Source organism: Plectrocnemia conspersa, unplaced genomic scaffold, assembly GCF_051122295.1.
Source record: "Plectrocnemia conspersa isolate PC_06_02 unplaced genomic scaffold, ASM5112229v1 ptg000010l, whole genome shotgun sequence".
Classification (NCBI taxonomy): Eukaryota; Metazoa; Arthropoda; class Insecta; order Trichoptera; family Polycentropodidae; genus Plectrocnemia; species Plectrocnemia conspersa.
Window position 1 is genome coordinate 29221824 of NW_028277174.1, and position 20436 is coordinate 29242259.

The 20436-nt window shown below is 30.1% G+C and overlaps 1 protein-coding gene and 1 long non-coding RNA gene across 4 annotated transcripts in view; both read left to right on the forward strand.

Annotated features, from left to right (window-relative positions):
• kek5 (leucine-rich repeat, immunoglobulin-like domain-containing kekkon 5 protein) overlaps positions 1 to 20436 on the forward strand; it is a 653879-nt gene that overhangs the window by 98936 nt on the left and 534507 nt on the right. The window lies entirely within an intron of this gene.
• Positions 16824 to 20377, forward strand: LOC148231295 (uncharacterized). Its single transcript, XR_015811067.1, has 2 exons — positions 16824 to 17116; positions 17217 to 20377. It is a non-coding gene; the product is annotated as an uncharacterized LOC148231295 (long non-coding RNA).

Genomic DNA, 20436 nt, shown 5'->3' on the forward strand with positions numbered 1-20436 from the left:
CGACGAAGTCGGCCGCCTCGACCCAAATTACCCCCATTTTACCTCCCGTTCGCGGTGACCTCGGAGAACTAGCGAGAGATTTTAGCGCGGGGACAACCGAGCTCGACCGAAGTAAGCCCGAATTTTCACATTATATTTCCCGTCCTTGGCCAACTGTCGCCTACTTTCGGAGAGTGAAGTGGAAGCATAAACATCGGTTAACAATTTGCGGTATCGGGGGATAGACGGTAGCCGAGCGCGACCGCGATGCTGGTCAAATCCAAATTGAATCTAGGAAGTGCGGTCGGATACGGTTCGGTTTAATATAATATGCCAGTGATTCCAAATTAAATTTGAAAAATGTGTTTCGAAATATGAAAAATGTAATCTCACCCGACCTTCATTAAATTCATGTACCATGACATTATACGTATTTGATTACTATTGAGGATCGTGACCTTCTTCCTTATGCAATCGTTTATGTTAAGTATATTTTAATGAAATTGAACGCTCAGATATTAAATATAGCTTTGAGAAGTTCTTCTGGGCCTGATTTGGTTCCAGATTTCATTTTGAAAGGTTGTAACGTCAGTCTCGCTGCTCATCTAAAGCGTATTTTTGATCTGATTCTCTAGACGGCATCATATCCTGATTTTTAAAAATGCACAGAAGTTACCACTTTTCATAAAAAGGGTGACAAATTGTCTATCAATAATTATAGATCAGTCGCAGTTTTGTCAGCTCTTGCTAAATTATTAAAAATAATTATTCATAGATAGGTATTTAACACATTTGGCAAGTTTTGCTAGACCAATAGCATGATTTTGATCCCGCTCGTTCCACAGTCACTAACCTCTTGTCTTTCAACAAAACGGTGTCAAAATCTTTTGATTCGTGACTACAAATAAACGTCGTAAATAAAGATTTTGAGAAGGCATTTGACAAGTTTTGTCATGGGTTATCAGGAAAAAACTGTCAGACTTTAGTTACTAAGATTCTCGAGTTATTTGAGCGATCGTGGACAGTTCGTAATTAGGGATTGCAAAAATACCAGATTTTTCAATACCGGTATTACCGAGTAAGAAAAACAGTCAATACCGGTATTGCGGATATTTACATTATTATTATTATTATAATTAATTGACCAAAATAATAGTCCGAGTACCGCTCGCATGTTTTATCATGTTTATTAATTAGCAAAACCCCAGCAACTATTGTTTAGATGTATTTATTGTTTTAATTAATACACTTTCATTACTTTCGAAAATTCGGAAAAATAGTTTATCTTTAGTACAATAAAAAAATCTAGGACAACATCGTCTTTGACAAAATATAGTCTTAGATCGATCGTTTCTGAATGCCTCCTAAGTTTTTATACCAGGGCCAGAGCACCACTCGCCAATTTATTACAATAAAATATATTACTCGTTATTTTTGTTATTTACGATTATCCGAAAGAACATTATGAGAAAGGTGTGCGTAGAAAATTGTAAATCTGTTTGGTCAAAATGCGTCATATTTAAAAAAAAACATATTTATATGATTGATAGGTGATTGAAATGTGATTTATTTATATTGTTTTATATTAATAATTGCACGTTTAATATTAATTTTAGAATATCGCAATAATATTTATTTTCGAAAGATTTATCTCTCGTATAATTATTTATTTCTACTCATGTTAAAAGTAAATATTACAGAATAAAAAATACGCAAATTCTACTTATCCCTTTTAGTTCCAGACAGTTTGCCCAATATGCTATTTTTTTAAAACAAATCATTAATTGCCATTTTTAAATAAATTATGTTATACATATGTATGTTTTAAATTTTTTTATTTTTTTTTTGTATTCCTAATGATGTGAGGTATTAAAATCAATAATATTTAGTAATTACAACAATAAAAAAATACATTGCTCTAATTTATTTACTTAAAAAAATAAAATATAAATCAAATTTAATTTAAAAAAACACCTTTTCACAAATTTTAATTGTATCGTCTAGTTTCTAGTACAACTTATCTTTAGTTAACAACAAAAAAAGAATATCGCATTATTTTCCTATAAAAATGTTTTATTTTAAAACGTACGTTTTGTGCAATTTTTTTAATATTATTTTTATTTAAATATAATTATGGAGACTTTCTTATTGCTTATATTTAACACCAATGTACTGTGCGGCATATTTCGGGGACTATTTGGGTAAAAATGTGTCTGAATGGAGATAAAAATATACAAATAGTAGAATTAATTTTGTGTATGTAATACTTGATTTTGTTTTCACTTCGCCAGCCATCCCTATCAGGAAAAAGGCCGCGTACATTTCTCTGTTGCATAACACAATTACTGGGAACCGCTAGGTACCGTTAGATTTGCCTGAAATAAAGCAAATGTATTATTTTTATGTTGCCATGTTGCGCATATACAAAAATATCGAACGTGTTAAATTTTTTTATTTGCGCCGAAATTTTGGCCGGTGGAATTTTCGCATAGGTATGGTCCTCTTGAACTAAAAAGGATAATATTATTCTCTTTTGATATCATACCCCGATAAAGCTCCTTAAGTTAATCCCCTACAATAAGCATAATTTTATTCTACGCTTTTGCTTTCAATCAATATGGGCATCCTTGTTTTATTAGTTCTAAACCATAGAGATATCATTTTCAGCAAATAAAATGTTCTGATTTCAAAAATAAAATAAAAAATATTTTCGGTACTACCGATATTTAATTTTGTCATACCTGTAGTAGAACTGGTATTTCAAACTCTTAATTGATGATTTTTCTCTCTTCGTAGATTTTTCAAGGGTCCAACATGGGCCCTCTGCTATTCACGTTACTTATTATTGACATCAATATGACAGTTATTTTGTATACAGATGATTTAAAATTGTTTAACCCTTTGCACGCGGAAATCGACTAAAGTCGCCCAATTGATTTTGTTATCATTTTGCGCAAAAATCAGTTAAAAAAAATGTTTTCAAGAAAAAACTTTTTTGTGAATAAACATAAAATATCATTTTAATTAAATAAAAAATAAAAAATTAGAACATTTAAACACAGTATCTAGGTAAAATTTGCATTTAAAAAAAATATTTATTTTTGATTAAGGCGTTCAAAGGGTTAAATGCATTCGATATGTTGCACACCCCTTTACTTTACAAAGTGATTTAGATTCTCCATGGAGATGGGCTTCCATTCGCCGTTTGCCCTTTAGTGTCGGAAAGTACCATAATGTGTCATTTTCTCGATCTCTTATTATGCAAAAAAATATCTTGGAAACACCTTTGAGAACAAGTAAAGCATAGCTTTTGTCAACCGTCTACCTTTTACTGTCGGAAAATGCCGTAATATCTCAATTTTACGGTCTCATTAACTATCAGAATATGCTTACGATCTCAGTGAAAATATTCTATTAAACTAAAGCTCTCGGAATCACTTTATAGAGCAAGTGGAAATTCTCTCTATACGTAACCCACGTCTGTTTAAAATCTTTTAAGAAGCTCAGATTTGCTCCTAATAAGGAACGCGTTTTATTTTGGCGATCCGTCAGTTATTTGTGTCCTTTATGACACTTTATTTCGCATTATTCTTAAATTAAGATCTATAATTTGGAATCCCCGAGTATCAAAATAAATACTATCCCTTAACACTTTGAAGTCCAAAGGTATATATGTCATGCTCAAAATTGTTTTATCATTTCATTTCAAAAAAATCTATGTCTTGCTCAATATATTAGCTTTTTTCTGTGACTTGATTATAATTTTTTTTTAGTTAGTTACTCAGGGATTCTTATTTTAATATATTACGGTTAAAAGAGTTAATAATTTCTTAGTGCCGTAGCTAGAATAAAAGTGCTATTTGGCCGCTCCTTATTTTTTCCACAATTTTCGAATACGTTCATATGTGATTTTTTTTTAAATAAATACATAAATTTTCACGACAGCTTAAATCAAATGTATTCAATGATATCAAATATATTTGTTTTCAAACATTATCCAAGTCTCTAAGCAGATGGAAGGAATGTTAATCATAAATATCCATTTAAAAATTACAGCAAAATAAATAACACATAAAATTGCGAAACACCAGTAATTAAATACGCTATGACTATTAATAACTAATTTTTAAAAATAGCATCTTTTTAAAGAAAAAATGAATATACAGTTTATTAAAGCGTATGTGTTATCAGCTGTTCCAAAAAAGTGATCACCACTTAATCTTGCTTGGGTGAGTGTGTTTCAGTAAAATTTAAACAGTTTACAAATAATTCAATGTGATTTCTATCAAATATATTTAATGAATATAGATTATTACTACCTTCGTTTTGGCATCCCCTCAATCTTGCATCCGGGGGCATATGCCCCTCTGCTTCCTCTCTACGATACGGCACTAATAATTTTCAACCATTTCCAAATTACTAAAATTCGTCGTAAAATCTGTTGATCCAACGATGGATTTTGAAAACAATTTTTTGACCTGTCTGTGCCAGCTCTCCTCGTCGAGTACCCGGCTATTGTCAAAGCTCAGACTTATGAATTGTTTACTATGGCTCTCAATCCCTCAAAAGCTTTGTTTATATTTTCTTTAAATAAATTAAATAACTGATCGATATTATAAAATCAATATTAGTGATGACGAAAAGTTATTCTTTTACAATTGTAATGTAGCTGACGATGATAACTTATTTGACAAAAAAACATTTGAGTTATTACGAAAATAATATTTCCGATAGTGAAAGTGGTAATACCTGGTGAGATTATGCTTATGAATTTAAATCGTAACCATTCATTTATTGACGATGACGATGAAGAACCTGAAAGAATCGCTAATGGATTAATAATAAATAATCCATTAGTAAATATTTGCTTCTGAGATAACGTCTTTTTTTCTTAGGCAATGAGTTAAAAAAAATTAAAGCATAAAAGAATCCTATCGAGTTATTTTAATTGTTTTTTACTTGCAGATAATTTACTTTCCCAAAAATTATATTTAACTAGTACAATTATATTTAACAAAAGAGGGCTTTCATAAGTAATAAAAAAAGCAACATAGAAGTTGTAAGTTATTGATGAACGAACAATAATATTATAGTATTTGTATGGAAGGGCAAAAAATCGTCGTAGTGGAGTTTATAAGAAAAAAATATTGGAATGCAAAGGTATTTTTAGATATCATTATATAAAGATATGTGTTAATTATCCGATTTTTTATTCCATATATATTTTAATAGCTATCAGTATGTAATGTATTAAACTCTAGTTTCAAAAGCTTTATATTTAAGCTCTTGACAAAATGCAGTTAAATTCTAGTCAGTTTAAATCGCAACACGTTAACACTCCACGTCACTCGAGTTTCTCGAAATGCACTCTCTCCTATTTGAAGCTTCTCGCAATTATTTGATCTAGACAAACACGACTGGCGGTTTACATATTGACTTTGGTCTCTATCCAAAGCCACACCGTCACGGATCTGATCCGAAATTTATTAAAAAATGTACCCCCACTTGCCCACAATCGTGTAGCACGCGTTCGAAATTAAGGCGCGGTCATGCGTAACGTAGTTCCTTTCTACCCTTAAAATAGGGATAACAACGAGAAGGCTCTCAACCTTGTTGTGTTAAAAAAGCGGAATCAAGTTTTTTTTAAGAGATGTAATGGAATTGTTGAAATTTTGACACCTATATATTTTATTATATATATTTATTATATATTTTACTGCAAAAAGGTGCAGTAAAAAGTCGATTACATAGTTTAAGATAATGAATTATCGTTATAATATGCCAGATAGTAGTAGAAAATTGATAAAAAATATTAACACGCATCGCGTGATCTCCCATACTCCTACCACTCATTAGCTCGACTAGACCCATGCATTTTTACGACCCCTAATTCTCAGTAATTATCTTGAAACATGCATTTGTTGAGCTGGCTCTTGATATTTGTTTCGTCTCTTATGCAATATTTCTAGGTCAGTGTTTCCCAATTGTTTGTAAAGTACCTTGAATATGCAGTGCACTTTTTGTAGTGCAAGATTTAAAATATTCATTATTCTTACATATCTTTATAAGCACACCATCCATTCCTAAATATATCGTGACAATGTGTTATGTCTTGACAAATCTTAAAATAAACGTGCTTTAAAGTGAGTCGTAAGATATTTAGTCAAACAAAAAAAATATAAAATACAAATATATGTTAACAAAGTTAAGCCTTATCTGGACACGTAATGCAAAAAACATTGTATCTCACATAATGTTTTCTTCGATACAATTGGTGTGACTTTTTACAAGCTAAGCAAATTAAGGTCAAAATAGCGTAGTCCGTAAGGTCTAGACTAGTAGCTCAGAGGCTAATGGCACAAGTCCCCGCAGCAGACTCAAATTTTTATTTATAAGAATGCGCTTTTATTCAAAACTCAGCTATCGATTGTAAAGTATAATTGGCAATAAATTAAATAGTCAGAATTTAAATAAACTTTGGGTAAGAATAATCTAGGTCAGAATTTAATTGACAGCCTGGTCATAATTATATTATTCAGAGTTAGAATTAAAATATAGGACGATCAAAATTACAATTTTGAAAGATCATGTGAATTAAAATCTGTCAACATAAAACAGACCGTGAGGTCTGAATGAAAAAAATGTTTCTGACCGTTTTTTTAAATAGTTCTTACCATTTAACCCTATAGAGTCCTTTGTCCACATGTATTGAACATCTGTTTTTTAATGGCAGCTCCTATGTTCGTTCTCCTGTCTGGACATTTTTCTAAGGTTATTAAAAATTATATCGTAAAATTAATATTATTATAAATAAAATAAATAATAAACGTATATTAAATATTTCTATTATTTTATACATATGTATATCTATATATTATAATGAAAGAATAAATAAATAAAACAATTATAAATAATAAACTTTTATGGTTTAATAAGATTATTACTTGTACTTTTATTAAATTAATATCAATTATATTCCATACCATTATAATAATTAAATTTCAATAAAAACATCCAATTAACAAAATTAAAAATTAAGTATTGAATAAATAAATTTATATGTTTTTTAAATAATATAATACTATTTATATTATCAATATATAATTTAAATTTTGGCAAAATATAATTTAAATTTTGGCCAAATATAATTTATTTTATATAACATAGAAACAATAGATTTTTAATTATTTAAGCTTAAATTCAGATTTTTTATTATAAATTATCATCTAACCTATATTTTTGCCGCTTATTTTCTGACCTTTTAATGTTAATTCTGACACATGTAATATAAATTCTGATCACAACCGTGTAAAAATTCTGAAAACGAGCTATTATAATATACATAATGATTTATAATTAATTATATGGATGTCCCCAATTTTCAGACTGAAAAGTCTGATGGTTAATACTTACTTGCTAGTATTTATTATATCTGATTGATCTACCCATTCGGTATTTATTTACCCCGTTGTAGCATATTGAGATTACGTCTATTGTTACAACAAAAGATAAAAAAATGTCCCCTGGATTTCGTTTTTGAACTGTAGCTTTGCAAAGAGTATTGTCCAATTGTCGTCGAGTCCTTTTATTGTGTTTATTATCACTTATTTTTAAGTCGTCTAAAATATATTGTTGAACTAACGTGGCAGAAGAAAGCGACTGATTTATTGGTCTTCTTAGAATATTTGTCGTCAAATTATTCCAAGTCAGAAATGAAGTGGTGGTAGTATTAAATTATGCCTGAGGTGTTTAGATTTGTGGTTTATGTGAATTCAATACACCGGGTCTTAAGCTTATCTATCATTATTTGTTATTCTCCCTACCAGTTCTCGATCGATCGGCTAATATTATAATCTGTGGTGGAAACAGACTATTTGTTATTGTTAAATGACTATCTGCGTAAGATGATCCAAAAACTTAGTGTTATATGTAACTGATTTCATTGATATAATAGACTTGCTAAGAGATAGTCTCGACAGTAGATTTAAAAGTAAAAAAATTGATAATCCGCCAATATGAGTTTTAGAGCACTCTAGAGAGTCGCAATCGCGTCCCTTATTCTGACACATCGCGGCTATAACGTTTCTCTTACACCATCCATCCAGATTCTTAATGAGCTTGCTTATCACAAGAGCTGGAAAAATTAATGTGGATTAATGCTCTATCTATTTCAGATTTATAAGTCATGATAATCAGATTTGTAATTAAAAAGGCACTTGTAGAATTGTAGAAAATTGTGAATACATTTTTTACTAGTTTCTTCAGCATACTTTCTGTGATTCAATCATACTTTCTTAGGAGCATAACTTTTTAAGTGTAAAATTAAAAGTTTCATGGTGGGGGGTATGTTATATGAGCCCGATTTAACAGTGACAAAAGAGATTTGAATCGAACATTAATTTTTTTGTTCGGAAAACTTAAAACCTGGAAAAAGTAAGGAAACGCACGCGGAGCGGAACAAACTGCCGCCGTGACGTCACGGATCGAAAGATATACTTTTGGTTTGTAGGCAAATATAGTGTCGGGTTTCTCCCCGACAGAATCCGGGCAGCAAATTGACCGTGCTGAGGGGACAAATTCGGGATCAACTTTATGTATATGTGCGGTCTGTGCATGGCCCTCGGTGTATTTCGGGAGCACTCAGACAATATGCTGGAAACGGTCTGGAGAGATCGACATGGTGCACAGCTGAGCGAGTTGTTCTATGGTATTTTTAATATAGAAGCTTTTTGCATGAACAGATAGAAAATTGCTTTTTTTAATACACACTGATCCGTCTAATGCTCGTATATGTTTCTCGTTATTCTCTTTATAGTGTTTTAAATATTCTAGAGAGAAGATTCCCTATAATATGTTGCATTACTCTTCACAGATACATTATAAGATCAAAATATAGTTAGCCCTTAGTTATAATTAGTATTCTGATAATATTCATTTGCTAGCTATAAAATATCTTCTTACTAAAAAAAACTAGCAACATTAAGATTTATTGACTCACCTGTATATAATATAGCAATTAATCTAAAATATGAACTCTAAATTTGAAGCAATTATTTCAAACGTTTCTCGTAATAAACAAATATACAAATGGATCTGATGATTGATTAAGAGTCGTACACTCTAGACTGGGACAACCTTGGACACGACATCGCAGGCGGCTCGGATGAAAATCGACGATAATTAGCCGGATGACTAATGGCTCAATAATTACCGTTAAGAATTATGACTGGGATCATCTTTACTTTTCGTAGACGCGTCCGAAACGATATCGATTATTCAATTACTTTGTCGCTTACGAATAGTTAAATGGCACAGTGGACCTCTGCGACATCTAAAGGGTTGAAACACAATATGGCGCCAAAAATAATGTATATGTAACATATATAAAAAGCTAGTGTTGCTCTGGGCGGAAATTAAAAATGTGATATGACTACCAATGGACGGATATACAATGAATATACATTTACATATATATAACATAATATAAAATCGTATTGAAGGAACTTTGCCACATATCCTTTCAATATGTTCAACTTATGATAAATTATCCTTCTGAATAATAATATTATATATATATATAAAAGACAATATTATGTCATAATGTCAACCTAGTTCTATATTTCACTGATCCTGTCACCAAATAATTAAAGTTATTAACTGTTTGTATATTATCGACAGGTCTATCTATAAATTTGTAAATTTAGTAACATATCTATGACGTTGATTATAAGTGGAAATGTTATTTTAAACCTTAGTTATCATTAAGTTAGTATTGAATTTAAAAAATTAAATATTTTTTTTTATAATAAATATAGAACCAATGAACAACTTTTATTTACAATGATATTTTATTATACTTAACTTTATTTTACATATTTTATAGCTTTTTTTAATTATTGCTGTAGCTAAAATTGAGTGACTTTTAAGTAGATTCAAAACTAAATATTTGGCGATCCTACTTTTGACATTCGTTGTCAAATCAGTTATTATATGGGTGCGGATATTTTTTTTTCTATCCTAACTTTTAATTTTGAAATAAAATAAAAATTTAGCAACCATCGACGACTACGGTACCTACTCTCAAACACTTGCTAAGCGCTCGATGAACTTGACAATTATATTAAACCTAACGAGACACATGCCTAAAAACAATACAACAAAACTGAATAGGATTGTTTTACATATCCTTGGTAAACAATTTACATATGTTTACTGTTGAAATTAGTTTTCACTACGGGTTGTTTTTAGGACCTTATGTGATTAGCTCTCAATATTGGCTTTATCTCTTTGTCTCTAAGCTTATTCGGAAGACTAGTATAAAATATGTGACACTCGCTCACATCACAAAATCATTTGAAAATATACTGGCAACCAACGACGATTACGATACATACTCTCGAATATGAATCACCCGCTTAGAACTCGTAGGATTTAGAAATTAGATTCAACCAACCTTTACAAGTTTTGAGACACACTCCTAGAAATAATGCTCTTGATTTTGCATTGAATTGTATTGTTATATGCATCTTTTGTAATTATTGAAAAAATATTTAATATTATAATTAGCTTTCATTAAAGCATGATTTAGGGATGTTGTCAGGCTTTTATGCAATGAGCTCTCAATCGCTTATTTTGTAATTATTAGACATTTTGTAAATAACCCAAAAGTACATCGTTGAATAATTAGTTATTTTTAATATAGCAGTACTCCCAAATATTATTGAATTGAATTATTTTGTAAATATATTATAAATGTTACGTATACCATTTTCAATCAATACCACACCTAGCACTGAATGAAAATAAACTTAAGAGTGCTATAATACCCTTTGTTCTTAACCGTAGTTTAAAACCACTCTTTCGTCGTATGGTCCATTTGAACCGTCGAATATTTACTCTTAGCTTAGAAAAGGATTTCAATAGGTTTTTAACATCTTTTAAAACACAATTTTCGCGTACTTTGAAAGCACACAATTTCAAAATTGCAGTACCGTGTACTATCCAAGTCGATAAGAATCGAATTAATTACAAGCGCACATCGCCAAATTTCCGGTATTTATTATTCTTAATCCATTATGTTGACTGATTAAACGCTCTAGATCGTTATCAAATTTGTGATTCATCAACATAATAGCACAATAATTCCTTGCGGGCATTGTGATCAATTTAGCACAACCGACTTTAATTAACCATTAATGGCATTCTCTCGCATAATTGTCATGCCAAGACCAATGCCCCTAAGAATTCACCCCTCGTTGATAATTATATAATTATCACATGCTTATAGCGCGTTATTATTAATTTTTTGTATGTCAAATGTAATAAGTAAGTCTCTAAGTAAAATACGTTTGTTTGTTTCAGGTAAATTATTTGGATAACAACTGAATTAAATAGCGAGAGGAATGCATTTTCATGATTAACTGGTAAATATATTACTGAAATATGTTATACAGAAACAGGTAACACATCTTTTATTATCTTTTGAACAATTTTTATATTGCAAGGAAAAGTCAAAATAAGTTTTTGTGGTTGTTTTATCCCTATGGATGTAGTTTACTTTGTTATAATAGCCTTCATTTGAGGTGTGGTATTACGTTCTCGTAATGAGCCTAAAACAACACTTTTAAAATGTGTGCTATATTATTACGTTTGGTAAAGAGTTTCAGTCGCAATTAGACTGTTTTAATTAGTAGTTTGAAGAAGTTAATTACGCTGCTTTAACCGGTTCATCTCGCGTTAACAGCTTAGAATCACGTTACTCGACACTATCTTGATTGAAAGTTTGTAATTTATTAAAGCTGGGTTTATACACCATATAAAGCTCTACAAATCGTGTTAATTGCGTAAATTTAACCCTCTGAAAAAAAGTATTACCTATTTAAATAAATTACACGCAAGTAGTTAATCTGTTTTGTCAATAGTTTTATCAAATTTACAAAATTATTAGTAAAAAAATAAGCATTAATCACATGATTTATTATATTTACTTAATTTAAGATGAAATTTAAATTTTATTTTTTAAATTGAAATATAAAGGTTAAAAAAATATAATGATATAATATGATCATTCCTAGGTTTTATAATAAAAAATAAGCACTTTTTTTGCCTATTTTAAAATACGCTTCGACCTCGAGACCATAAAACTTTATGCTCTTTCCGAACGCAACTTGAAAAAAAATACGCAAACGTAATGAATCGTAACTCGAAATTACGACCGCCGTTTAAATTTTCGTTTATGTATTTTAGAATGATCATAAAAGGCAATTATTGACTCTCCTCCGACTTTATGTCTACCCTGGTTTATTATATTATTTTCATAATGTACGGTTGGTAAAGGGCGTGTGCAATAAAAATATTTGTAAGGTCAAACGGTTCCATTGTCGATTTATTTTTTGCTCTGTATATAATAATAAAAAATGCACCCCTCAAAATTTAAACAAGCATAATAAAGGGTTGGTATCTTTTGTGTTCACTGTTTGTTTTATTTTAAACATTGGGCTTAGAGAAGAATTCTTAAGGGGTCATAATATTTTTTTACTTGCGCTATAATTATTTATTTCTATGTTGTTGATTTATATTATTCCTTTGACATTTATAGTATTCGACCCGAAGCCTAATTCGCCTTATGTAAATTTCGACCTAATAAAATCAATCAAACCAATTGGCTTCGCAGTTTTGGATTACTGGTAAATAATTGTGGCAATTTGTCGGGAAATGTTTATTGACTGTGTTTGTCAATATTGAATTTTCAATTTGGCTATATTTCCGTATTGATATTGTACCCATTAAAAATCGACTAGATAACTGAATGTAAAAGTAATATACTTAATAGCAAAAAAACATATAGTAATAAAAATATCGTATTCTGTATATCAGTTATATTAGAAAATTAAGATTAAAATCTGTCTGTCTGCCTGCGAATATTTTAAGAACAGATTTTTATTTTAGTGTATATCTCCGAGAATATTTAAGTAATAATTTGAATTATTGCATGGATCAACTAATAGCACATACGTCCCGAGACGTTAATAACACACAAGTGAACTAAAATACTACTCTTTGTTTGGAAAGGATGCGCGATAAACAATACGTTCTAACCTGTGCATAATACTCTTGTTCTTCTAACTTTTGATTACTAAGCGCTGGAGTGACCTTTTGTACAGTTTCTGTTTTAAGGCATAGCACATTTCTTAACTGGCTGCAAAATCAATCTTTTGCCCACAAAACCCAGAATTGTAAAACAAAATAATTGTTGTATTATTTTATTAGTCATAAGTTATTAAAAAGGTTGGCTTACACGGTCTCTACAACTTTATTTGTTTGCTTAATATTCGCAGACAAACTTATCGATTGTTATCATTTATGCGGTCGCAGTTTTAGTTGATGTTAAAATCCATTAAAATTACATTATATATATACAAAAGAACTTTGCATTCCGGTAATCTAGAAATTTATTTAATTCCTATTAATGACTTAAATATTTTAGTAATAATTACTTTATATGTAATAAAAATATATTACTTAGAAATGTTGTCATTGAACATATAATTTTAGGTCTAACTACTTTATTTTGTAGCATCATAATCTTTTCTCGCTGTACTTTAACAATTTTATAAGAAGAAATAATATCTAGCTCTAACATATATCAAAACAATTATATCAGTTACGAAATATTTAGATCAAATACACGCACTAGCGTAAGGATCTAAATATAGGTTTAAAAACAAATATACTAGGCAAAATTTAATGGATGGATTAAATCGTGAAGTTGTAAATATATTACGGTATTAAGTCTAAAACAACAGCAGGTCAGTTTGGTTACTTTTCAGACCAGTCATGGATATACAAAATTTTTTCACGGTTGATATTGAAAAGGCATTAGACACATTTTAATATTTTCAAGCTACTACCATATCCTTTCAATAATCATGTACTGAACAATATAAAACCAACTCTTTACGGTACAGTGTGCAGTTTTTATACATTGCATCAACTCTAATGGCGACGGTGTAATTTTAAAATTCCAATGCAAATTTACCACACGTCCTTGACAATCATCAGTTTCAATTTTTGTATGTACGTTTTTTATTATTATTTTAATTCAAAAGGGCGTACCCCGCATTCCCGACGTTTCTCAAACGTTACATAACGACATGGCACCCGATCACGCACGCGGAATTTTAATACACATTTATTTCGCTAGCATTAATTTCTCATTATCAGAGGTAGCAAACAGTGACCCACATACCCCGCCGCTTTATAAATAAACGTCACGCAACAGTTGCTAAAAAATTTGATCGATCAAACCATGTTCGCGAACCACGCCGTTACGCGGCACTTTTTTATTCTTCCACTTGTGTGTAAGAATTCTCAAGCGTGTATGAAAACATTTCATCTTGTTTTTTCATGCCTCGTGTGACGCATTGATGTATCGATTTCATATAAATAGAAGGCATTGAAAAGAAATCATGTCTTGAAAACGAACCTAGTACATAGTTTATAATTTTTTGTAAATATCGGGCAAATCTTTAAATAATTGTGTACACAAAGACATGTTGTGATTGTTTATTCATAGGATAGTATTTTTATAAGCTTTCATTACAAAATTAAGAATACAATAAAAATCATTTAAATTAATACAATATGTTTAAATTATTAAATTAAAGCAAACTAGTAATAATAAAATAATAATTTAATTTAAGAAAAAATACAAAATCTTCTTCAAAATAAAAATACATAATTTATTATTTAAATTATTAACCTTTAGACCTTTAATAATTTATGGTGCTGCAAATTTATTATAAAGTTTTTTGACGAGTATCAAAGTGTGTAAATGTTACTCCTCCCCGAGCAACTGTATATCATTACCGATCTAATTATCTGTTTTTATGGTAAAATTGTATATTTTTTTTGATAATGCGCTTTCTCTGGTAAATATTGGTTTTAAGTCCGTAATGACTTCTTTGAAAGCCCTTTAGACCTGAGTTCTGCGATATATTTAGTAAATTTAAGTTTGGAGTCCAGATGTTTGGGACTCGCTCTCCAATTAATTCAGTTACCTTGTTAATTTAAGAGGTTAAAGCAAAGCTTATCTGCAAGTAGTGAAAAATATTGCTTCAGTTTTCTCTTATTTTCTAAAAAATTCTGTAACTTAATTGCAATTGACTTTGCACTGCAAGAAAAAATTATGATGATTGTGTCTAATAAGGCAATATTTCATTATTATTTAATCTTACTATTTTTTTTTAATTTATTTTAGTACAATTATAAATAATTTAATTTATTTTATTTATTAAGTTTATACTTGCAAACAACTAACACATCTGCGTTTCTGCATCGTTGGTTTTGCACTCATCGAAGCCCGGTCAAGGTCAACACGCTCTCAAACATTTACATAAACTGATTCAATAATTACTTTTAGTAAAAAGTATATTTGTGCACATTTTTATTTAAACATAATTCTTGATAATGTATGATATTTTAATTTTAGTCTTGCACCACATTTATCAAGTAAGTTAAGTTGAAATCTTGGGGTCAAAATTAATTACAATTTACAGCATTTTTGTACTTTATAGGATAGTTTGATTTATATAAAAAATGCGATTCCCAAAGAAAAAACATACACAATGATATATATTTGAATTATAACGGTAGATTTATAATATTAAATTAGTTTTTTTATAAATAGGTAATTTTTTTATTTACAATAAGAGTAACACATTGATTTTATCTGTATCATTACTTTTATACAACACGTAACAAATTTTAGACATCATTAGTATAATTTGTTTTGTATTTTTGCCATTATTGCTATTACATTATTTATGTAGTACTTAGTAGCAAATCCTGACTACATATATGTTAGCCATTGACATCCTTTCTTAACTGTCAAACTTACAACTTTGTTTTAATAATTAAATTCTTAGCTAATACTATATTGTAATGTTATACATAGTACATATTAAATTTTGGATAGAAAAAACTTTTTAGCATCTAATACATTCTAGTGTAATAAACATACACACATATTAATATAGTTATCTAATTTCGGGTTTTCTGAAGATCTCATAAATCTATTCTCAAATTACTTGACCAATAGATATCAATTCGTCAAGTATAATAACTCCTTTTCAGAACGATATAAGACCCCTACTGGAGTACCTCAAGGATCCAATTTGGGTCCATTGTTGTTTTTATTGTTCATTAATGACATAGAAACAGCAATAGAGCATTCAGATTTTTTATTATATGCAGATGACTTGAAAATTTACAAGAAAATGCATTCGATTTCTGATTCCCTCGACCTACAGGAGGATCTCAACTCTATATGGAAATGGGCTTGCTATAACCAATTGCCTTTCAGTGTGAAGAAATGTCACACAATTTCATATTCAAGGTCATTAACGCCGGCAAAATATTCATACCATCTAGGCGGATATTTTCTGGAATGGTTTTCTTCAACTAATGACTTAGGAGTGACTTTCGAAGAACGTTGGAAATTTAGCCAGCACATTGCAGAGACTCATAGCAAATCCTTAAAAATGCTCGGTTTTATCTTGAGAAATGCGCGTTACTTCAGGAATACTTTAGTATTGCGTACTCTTTATGATACTCTAGTCCGCAGCATACTAGAAACTAGCTCCATCATTTGGATCCCAGGCGTAATGAATCAATGTAATGAATTGAAGCTGGAAAAAGTACAACGTAAATTTCTTCGATATTTATACTTGAAGGAATACGGGTATTATCAACACCATTCTGTATTATAAGGCCGTCGCGTAGGATTTTCCCATAGCCGTGACGTCACGGTCCAACGGTATAGAGCGCGACGGTCGGCGGCGGCCAGAACTAAACCGTCCGTTGGCGCGCGACGCGTCAGATTCACGTGCGCGTGTTTATTTACCAAAAATCGGTTAAATATCGCAGTTAACCATTTATCCGTGTCGTCGTGTGTTATTCAGTGTTATTTGGTGTATTTGCAACCATGGTTTATACGTGTTGTGTCCCAAATTGCAACGGAAACTACAAGAACGGCCCCAAAGTCAGCGTCTACAAATTTCCTCGAGATGAAGCGACTAAAAACAAATGGATCCGGGCGATTCATCGAGCACATTTTGCTCCTACTCGACATTCTAGGGTACGTATTGTTTTTACACATATAAGTGCTTGTTTATATTTTGCATGTTGATCGATACACACACCTAACCTACAATATAATGGATCATAACATAACATAGGTATGCGAGCGCCACTTTACCGAAACGGATTTCAGACGAAATAGTGAATATTATGACGAAAGAACCGGACGTCATCTGAGCGTTCCCTTGGACAAAAAAGCATTGAAAGAATCAGCAGTTCCGACGAAGCTACCCAATTGTCCAGATTATCTATCTGCTTCGGCTTCTACTTCGACCAGAGAGAGTGCAGAAGAGAGACGCACGCGTATCGACAATTCCAATATAGAAGCTGCAATTGCCAACAGCTATCGTTCCAAAGCTAAATATGATAGTAATAGAGTATTTTCCAATTTTAATCAATTTATTGTTTGTCTAGATAGCCATAATGTCGACGAGGAGTGGACCATAGTCAAGAAAAACGGCCTGGTAAAATTTATTTTAATAGAAGACGTTCCAGCCCCCGTCATTACGCTCTCTGCCGTATTTAGCCAAGACTTAAAATTAACATTATATAAAAACAAAACCCAACTAACTCGCTTAAATAATAAACAAATCCCATTAGCGTTTCAAAATATTAATGATGTAATTGAAACATTAAATACTTTTAAATCTTCTCACCAAAATGTAAACGAGAGTTCCGTCGATGACAATATTCAATTGATCCTCGATACGTTAGCATCGACTCGTACATTAATAGATGAAGATAAGAGGAAATATATCGATTTTTTAAGTGAGCAAGTAAAACTTTTCAATTGTAAAAAAAATCGTTATAGATATTCACCTGATTTTGTAATATTTTGTAGCATTTTGTTCTCAATATCTCCCCACGCATATAGATACATCAGAAGCTTTGATTATATGATTTTACCTCATCCGACTACAGTTCATAAAATTTGTTTAAAATATAATACCGATCCTCAGATTGAACAAAATGAGGCAAATTTTTTAACTTATATTAAACAAAAGTTTCATTTTTTAAAAGATAGTGATAAAGTTGTTAGTTTAATGATTGACGAAATTTATATTAAGCCATATTTTGATTATAAAGGGGGAAATATTGTAGGTATGGCTTATAACACTGAAGAAGCAGCTAAATCTGCTCATGTATTTATGTTACAAAGTTTGCTTTCTTCGTTTAAAGAAGTTGTGCATATTTTACCTGTAAAAACGATGAAAGCAATGGAATTATTTAACTTCATTAAGAGAATTGTAGTCGGTCTACAGAATATAGGATTTAATGTAGTCTGTGTCGTAAGTGACAATAATTCTATAAATCGTAAAGCGATGTCTTATTTTGCTTCACCTCCTCAAGTCAGTATAGTTTACAAACATCCTTGCAAAGATAATGCACCTTTGTTTTATATTTTAGATTCTGTTCACGTATTGAAATGTATACGAAATAATTGGATTAATCAGAAAGATACCGATCAGTCGATTAAGTTTCCATCTTTTGAAAATGTAAACGATGATACTTTATCTGTAGCTTCCTTTTTAAATGTGAAAAAATTGTATCAAATGGAAAATAATCAACTTGTCAAATATGCTCACACATTAAATTTAAAATCTCTCTCACCTAGTTGCTTTGAAAAACAAAATGTAAAATTAGTATTAAATATATTTAACGACAATGTTATACAGGGACTGTTAGAAATAGGTCAGCAGCATAATTTATCTAACCACCGATCTACTGCTGAATTTATTAGATTAATAAAAACTTGGTGGGAAATAGTAAATGTAAAAACACTGCACAAAGGTGACAGATTTAGAAATCCTCTTCAAAATCCTCTCGTACCTGCCGAAGAAAATTCAAAATTTTTAGAAAAATTTCTAATATGGTTAGATTTTTGGAAAGGATTAAATGTAAAATGTAATAAACTAACCAGAGAAACGCACGATGCAATTTCCCACACGACACACGGGCTTTTACAATTAAGTGAATATTGCAAGGCAGAATTAAATTTCAAGTATTTGCTTCCAGGCAAAATTCAGACAGACAATCTTGAAGCCCGTTTTGGTAAATATAGGACGATGGCAGGTTCTCAATATTTAATTACAATAAGACAAGTGTTTGAAGTTGAATCCAAAATTAGAATCCAAAATTTATTGCCATTAACGTTAACGTCTGAAAAATTTGGAAATATTAATTTAGAAAATAGTATAGAAATTGATAATGAACCTAACGTAGAATCAACTAATTTTATGTCAGAAACAACAGACTTCGATTTAATTTATACTGAAGAGGATTTTAATATGATTCAACCACAGTTACCTATATTTACATATTTAGCAGGCTATTGTGCAAGAGTAGTACTAAAAAGAGTTAAGTGTGATATTTGTAAAAAGTTTTTAGTTTTAGACAAACATTTAAATTTTGCTAATTTAGAAGAAAATTTCAATTTTATTAAAAATGTTGATAGAGGCGGTTTATTGTATCCGCACTCTGATTTAGTAAATGTAATTATGCTAAATTACATTACAATAAACAAATTAATTAGCACTAATCATGAAAATAAGTTTTTAAAATGTAAAGCTCAGAGGGAATTAGTAATATGTTTAACGTTAAATACAGTCGAAGAACATGATTTCTTTCTATCGGAATTTTATTGTCCATCATTGAAGCATACCGATTTTAATATTTTAAGGCTATTAATAAAAACATCTACAAATATATTTTTAAACAATTATATGAAAAAGAAAAATAACATAATATCGATTAATTCTGATGGAAAGAAAAGGAGAAAATTAGAAACACTCACCTCGGGTAGTTAGTTTTAAGATTTTTTTATTTTGTAAATATGTTGGGTTTTGTTTTGTATCATACCAATTAATTTTAATTAGACATATGTCAACTTACTTTAAAAGAGATCAGCTGAGCTGCAAAAAAGATATGTATTCAAATATTAATTTGTATGTATAAATATGGCAATGATTGACTTAATGTATTCACTTTTCCAGATCAAAACAACAATAGATTGAAGTAGCGATTCGAGAGAAAGCTGTTATATGTCAAATAAAATTCAAGTTTTATAAGTGAAATGGAGAAAAGTTATATTTATAAACAAATTATCTTGAACTATAAGAATGAAATTTATGTTAAGACCATGTACTAAAATTTGTTATATGTTTTATGTAATTGAATATGTAAACTCTTATCAAATAAACAGTGAAAAAGTTTTTTCATTAACATACAAATAAACTAGAATTTTCGGACATTCCTTAAATGTACTTTGTTTTAATTATATTTTTTTTATTGACCTATTTTTAAAAAATGTTCTGATAA